The sequence below is a fragment of the Tupaia chinensis genome, unplaced genomic scaffold, assembly GCF_000334495.1.
Source record: "Tupaia chinensis unplaced genomic scaffold, TupChi_1.0 Scaffold144602_1, whole genome shotgun sequence".
Taxonomy (NCBI): Eukaryota; Metazoa; Chordata; class Mammalia; order Scandentia; family Tupaiidae; genus Tupaia; species Tupaia belangeri.
Genome location: NW_006204462.1, coordinates 1646784 through 1653461, shown reverse-complemented (window position 1 = coordinate 1653461; position 6678 = coordinate 1646784). Strand labels below are relative to the sequence as shown.

At 52.7% G+C, this 6678-nt stretch overlaps 1 pseudogene; it reads right to left on the bottom strand.

The window, feature by feature from the left end:
• Positions 1-4912: 4912 nt before the first annotated feature.
• The window catches only part of LOC106733726 (60S ribosomal protein L9 pseudogene), a 3452-nt pseudogene continuing 1686 nt past the window's right edge, over positions 4913-6678 (bottom strand).

The window sequence follows — 6678 nt, the reverse complement described above, 5'->3', positions numbered from 1 at the left end:
GACAAAGGGCCCCGCCCGTCCGCCTGAGCCGGTGCCAGGCGGCTCCCGGAGGCTCGGGCGGGACCTTAGCCGGGGCGGCCGGGCGTTTTGGAGAGCCCGCTTGGCCCCGGAGCAGCCGCGCGAAGCTAGCGCCGAACCCTGCAGGGCTCCGGAAAATGGCAGCTGTTTCCGGGAAAATGCACACGCCACGCTTGTTTTTCTGCCAGGAGAAGGTGCTTGGAGCTCATGTCTGCTCTAAAATGTCCTCGGGGTCTGCCGAAGCATGGAGCCCTCCCGGGGCGCCTCCGCGGTGGCTGGTGCAGCAGCTCGTCCAGGAGGCAGCTTAGTCGGGCGCCCAGCCCCGGCCGCCGGGCCCAGGAGGCCGTCCTCCGAGACCCTGACGGGCTCCCGGGCCGGGAACCGCCGCCGGAGGGTCGGCCCGCCCGGCCCACCACCACCGGGCGGAGCGCTAGGGCCGCAGCCCGACCGGCCACGGGGAGAGGGTGGGTGAGACCAGGCTGCCGGAGGGATCTGACCTGACCCTGGGAAAGCACCTCCCAAGACCCAGCGCCTCCACCCTCCCAGAGATGGTCAGGATTTTACAAGAAATCTTTTGCGCTATCTAGAATTTCTTTTTCCTCAAAGAGGACGAAAGTGACTTACCCGTCATCCAGCACTGTCTGCGTCAGGTCTCGCGCTCCCATGGGGGGCGGTGGCCCTGCAGGTCCCACCGTGGTGCTCTTGAGCCAGACCCCAAGCCTTCGTCCTTTAAACTCTTTTACTCTTTTTTCCTTTTTTATAGATTTTGCTCCGAGAGACAGAGTGACAGAAAGCAAGAAATCACACCCCATAGGGATAGCCATGCCGCAATCCCCCTCCATTCTGGCCGGATTGGGGGCAGAGAGCACACACACCACACCCCTGTGAACTTGTTCCTGGTCAACTCTTTCTAACCAAGCCTGGGAACAAGACCAGAGAAGCCCGCCCACCAGCAGCCACCACTGGCCTTACATGACCACAAGTGGCCATTGTATGTATAAGGAAGTAGGATGCACTGTGCTTTAGAAGCCTTCAGAAATTATATTGAGTACTTAGTTTTACACGCCTTTCCAAAGGCCCTCTTCCTTGGTGAGGAGGGAATCTGTAATTCGCTTTTTCTGATAGAGAGCACTGGATAGGACCAGGGAGTATCCCAGGCCAGGGCCTCTCACTCGCTGGAGCCCAGAACCTGCTGGGAAAGACTTTCTTCTCTTTTCTTTTTCTTTTTCTTTTTCTGGAGAGGTGGTTGCTATCGGGTGCATGAGCTCGCCAGAGAGACAGAAAGCGAGAAATCACCCCCCAGGGGGAATGGCCACGCCGCAATCCCTTCTCCATCCTCCTCTCGGGATCTTGGCATGCGTGCCCAGTGTGAGTTTAAGCCACCGGGTCCAAGACTCGAACTGTGGTCAACTACATGGGAGTCCACCAACACCAGCAACATAGCCATTATGCTAATTGCTGGTCCCGGAGTTTCTTAGCAAGGGTTCCTTCCTAACCCCTCAGCCTGCACAGTGCTGGCCAGGTAATAGTGCAGGATGTCCAGTCTAGGAGTCTTTTGAAAATTAGTGTGCAAAAAAAATAGAGTCAAATGAAGCACGCTCCTGGCATAATCAGCTCCAGGGGAAGGAAGTGGGCTTGGCCTTGCTCTGCACCCAGGCTAGCAGAGCTCTGGCCTCGGATGTGAAGCCTCGCCCTCATGCCACGCTCACTGCCATGCAGTTTTCTCCACCTTTGAGGACTCACTGGTGTGAAGGACTTTGAATTCTCAGGAGCCCAAGCTTGACTGGGCGTGGCCATTCAAAAGGCGCTGCCTGATGAGCCCCCACCCTGGGTCTTAAAACATGAGGGGAGGCCTCGGCCGAGCCCACTGGCCAGTCTGAGAAGCCAGACCCTAACCCTAAGCCTAACCCTAGCCTAACTCTAACCCTAAAGCACATCTTAATAAATTCTAGTGCCACTTAAAAAAAAAAAAAAAAAAAAGGTGCTGCCTACCCTAGGCCTGCACGTCCACATGGCACCTCGCCCTGGGTGCGGCCTGGGCTAAGGCGACTAAGGCCACGGAGTGACATCCGTGGTGGGGACCTTGCGCAGGTGAGCATGTGTTGTAAGGACCTCCCTCCTGCAGGTATTAGGGTTTCCAAGCAAAGCAAAATGAACAACCCAGCCATCTCACTTTCAGAAAGAGAATCTAATTATTAGACGTTTTCTTTGGAGCCAGCAGGTAGCACAGTGGTTAGGACTCCCACATGGCTGACCACCATTTGAGTTCCAGACCTGGCGGCTTGCTTTCTTACTTTCCTTCTCTGTCTCTTGGTCTAAATTAAATATATATACGTGTGTGTGTGTGTGTGTGTGTGTGTGTGTGTGTATGTATATTAAATAAAATAAGTCTAAAAGGAAAAGTTTTTCGTTACCCAATTATCCAATGCCAGGGCCCTAATTTATGAGCTCTCCCAAACCTTCTCAGTTCAGGCGTATGAACCCATGATGCTCTTGTGTCTGCATCGGCAGCTCCTTACGGCCGGGATCTGTCTGGAACTGCAGCTTCTCAGGAGAGCTTGCAGCCCTTGTGCGTTCCTACTAAAGTTAAAGATGATGTTTTATGAAATCAGGCATTCCCTTCTCCACTGTACCTTAATTTTGTCAATCATGGCTCAATAAATCCTTGATCTTGGGGTGACTCTGTCCCGGAGTGCACAAGGCTGGGGGGTTTCTGGGATGGCGTGAAGGTGAGCCCTGCTATCAGCACTGCTCAGACTCCAGGGACACTTTCTGCCTCCTCCTGCTTCAGACTTTCGAAATAGCTCCGATCACACTGACTGAGCTGTTTACTAACTAGGAAGAAGGGACATTCGTGGGCTGGAGGTTCTGACTGACTTTGGAGTGTGGAAACTTACCTGTCTGGTCTTGAAAGGAGCGTTGGTAATCCCTTAACCCTTCAGTGCAAATAAGACAGAGCTGCATTTCAACATTTCATGAGAAAACAAACTTGTTCTCTCCTTGAAGTCTAGACATGTCCAGTAAATGGAGTCTTCAAAAAGTTTATGGAAGGGAACCAGCAGTTAGCATAATAGGTATTTCGCTGGACTCCCACGTCATCGACCGCGGTTCGTGTCCCGGACCCGGTGGCTTAAAACTCACGCTGGGCGCGTGTGCGTGTGTGCCCAAGATCCCAAGAGGAGAATGGAGGAGAAGGGATTGCGGCGTGACCATCCCCTCTGGGGGGTGATTTCTCGTTTTCTGTCTCTATGTCTCTGTCTGTCTGGCGAGCGCATGTGCCCTATAGCAAAAACCTCTCCAAAAAAAAAAAAAAAGTTTATGGAAAATGTGCATTACAGAAAAATTGAGCATGGACTCCGAAATATTTTTATACCAAGATAAGCACATGCCTCATCTCCCTCAGACTTTCTGAGGTCCCTCATATATGCTGCCTGTTCCACGAAAGAAACAGGGAACAGGCTTCTCATAGTTCTCTTTTCTTGTAGTTTTAGACCAACCAATATTTTGGTATGAACAGCAGTCGCACTCTCTCATCTGGCTGAAGAGCTAAGAAAATGCTCACCTCACTCTGGATTTTAATCAGGCCACACCTTCTTGGCTTGGCTTTGTGTGAGAGAAGGGGGAGAAACGAGGGGGAAGACAAAGGGGAAAAGGGAAGGGTTCAAATAGGCTTGTTCCAGATAAGATGGAGAGGAGAGAGCCTGGAAATGTGATGGCACACAGTTCCAACACAGGGCTTGGGCTTTATCCCCTGAACTCCGGTTCTGGGCCGCACTGGCCGAGGAGCTAAGACCTCTGGCTGCCGTGAGGCCCAGGTGCCTCGAGCTGAGCCACGTGTCCTGTGCTGTGTTCCGTTTGCTCTTCGCACCAGCCCCAGTCGCAGGTTCCATCACCGTCCTCACTAGCGTGGCGAGACTAGAGACAGGGCCCTCGGGTGTGGACCCCAGGCCCAGGAGGCAGGCCAGCTCTAAGCACGGTCCCCCCTGGGTTGGGGGGGGCAGCTGTATGGGCTCGTCAGGGCTCACCCGGGCAGCTGCATTGCAGGCTGTGGCCAAGCGGAGGCAGAGCTGACGCCCTGTGCTTTGGGAATTCACCTTCACTCTTTACAGCTGACGAGTGTCACAGGGCGCCATCGAAGTGCTAAGGAAGCAGTGGCCCAACTACAAGGGCTACGTTGCTGTCAGTTATTGTTCGGGCCCCGGAGAACTGTGACGGGAATGCATGCATATGCATCAGGCGTGAATTTCAACCCGCCAGGTCTGGGACTCCAACCATGGCCTGCCGGGAGTCCAGTGCCTTAACCACCATGCCACCTGCTGGCCCTGGTAATATTTCTTTTTTACTTATTTTTAATTTCTAGAGGACAGTGTAATAGCCAGAGAAAGACAGACAGACAGAGAGAAAGGGAGAGGGAGAAAGTGCCACCTGTGGGGCGTGACCACATTGCAGTGCCTCTTCCTCCACCCCGTCAGGATTTGGGGCACACACACATACACCCGATGTGGTTTCAAGCTGCTGGGGCCAAGATTCAAAGTGCTGTCAACATGTGAAGTCTAGGTTCCTCGACTCCAGGGCTAGCACCCTGCCCTGCCCCTTGGTGTCCCTATGCTATTACGGTTTCGATCAGTTGTGTTCATTTGATTCATTTGTTTTAGATGATGGGGCGGGGCAGGGGGGTATTAATATCAGTGTCCATAAAATCTATACTTCAATTACAGGATATTTCAGACTCAGTACTTTGAGAAGGACGTGTGTGTGTGTGTGTGTGACTAAGCTATCAAGCTAAGATTCCATACAAAGAAAACCGACAACTTTTGTGTGTTAAAACATTTCACGCGGAGTTTCTCCAAATGTATTAACCTGCCCTGGACGCAGCATCGGAAGGCAGGGCAGTTCACATGACGTTGTGGCCTATGGAACAGACAGGGGGCGCTATAAGGTGTTGAAGGCACCGGCCAGAGAGCACAGGCAAAACTGTAGTTATGGTAGGCTGGTTCCATTCCCTGCTCTGCAGGAAACACAGCTATCTCAGGATGGTCAGCACCAAATTTAGCACTGGGGCTTTTGTGTTTTCAGGTCAAATGGGAACCCATGCGCTCCCTACCGAGGAAAACAAACTGCAATGTATTTTTAGCAACTGTTGAAAGTACTTTCAGCTGAAGAAACTCCACAGGTCCCCGTCTCTTTCAATGCAAAGGCTTGCCCAATGTCCCTGGGAATCTGTAAGTAGCATATGTCCCCACCCCCGCTCCATATTCCACTGTTCTCAGTCCCAGCCCTGGAGCAAATATCCCTTTTTCTGAGAAAAAGAAGGAAACTCAGTCTGGTGAGAGATAAGTGAAAACGTCTGTGAATGGAAGATGAGGGAGGCCCACTGGCTCCTTGGCACTTTGCGGTGCCCCAGGTATAGGAGGCAGAAGCTGAAAGGACACTCCCCCTCACTGTGTGTCTGTTGGCAAGCACAGCAGGCAGCCCGAGGCAGGGCTGCAGGCGGGCCAAGTGCCAGGTCACCAAGAAGACCCTGGGACCGGTGCTGCTGGTGCAGGTGATCTGAGCTTCCGCTCATCCCTTCGAGGAGGGGGTTCTAGTTACAAGAGCCCTCAAAAAGTTCTTGGAGATTGTGTACTGTGAAAAAAAACATACGTGGATCTCACAGGGTTTTTTCCTATCTAAATAAACTCATACTTTAATTCTGTTGTCCACAGGCTTTTTTTGTTACTTGGTTTTTATTTCATAATCACAACCTTAACTTCGCAATTCAGCTAGATCTGGAGGGGGCAAGGGAAAGATGGAACCCAAAGTACCTAGCAATGAGGGCAGTTTCTAGGACACAGCGAGCAGATGGTGAAGGTGCTCTCCTGAGCTACAGGAGGGCGGTCTAGTGGTAAGAGGGAACAGGAGAGCTGTCCACGGTCAGCCCTGGTGGTAGAGGGAACAGGAGAGCTGTCCGTGGTCAGCCCTGGTGGTAAGAGGGAACAGGAGAGCTGTCCGTGGTCAGCCCTGGTGGTAAGAGTGGACAGGAGAGCTGTCCATGGTCAGCCCTGGTGGTAAGAGTGGACAGGAGAGCTGTCCAGTCAGGAACAGGAGAGCTGTCCACAGTCAGCCCTAGTGGTAAGAGGGAACAGGAGAACTGTCCAGTCAGCCCTGGTGGCCTACTTGCTGGTCCTGCCATTCTTGGACCCACAGGGCTCCATGGCTCCCATGAATATCTTCTCCACAGCGTTGTCAACCACAAATTCATTCTTTCCCCTTGTTAAAGGCCACAGGCTTGCCATCCAGCCATTGGCGCTGCAGATGAAGAACTGAGAACCATGTGTGTTGGGCCCAGCATTTGCCATGGACAGGATGCCAGGACCTGCATGCTTCAGGATGAAGTTCTCATCATGGAATTTCTCCCCAAGGACGGACTTGCTGCCAGTACATTACAGTGTGTGAAGTCACCACCCTGGCACGTAAACCCTGGGATAATTCTGTGAAAGCAGGACCCTTATAACCAAATCCTTTCACTCCAGTGCTTAAAGCACGAAAGTTCTCTGTCTTTGGAACTTTGTCGGCAAACAGCTTGAAGGAGATGCGGCCCAAAGGCTCAACATTGACCTCCATGTTGATGGCCCTTGGGTGGGGAGGTGGGGGGGGGGGGGGTTTGGGGGCGGGGCGTGA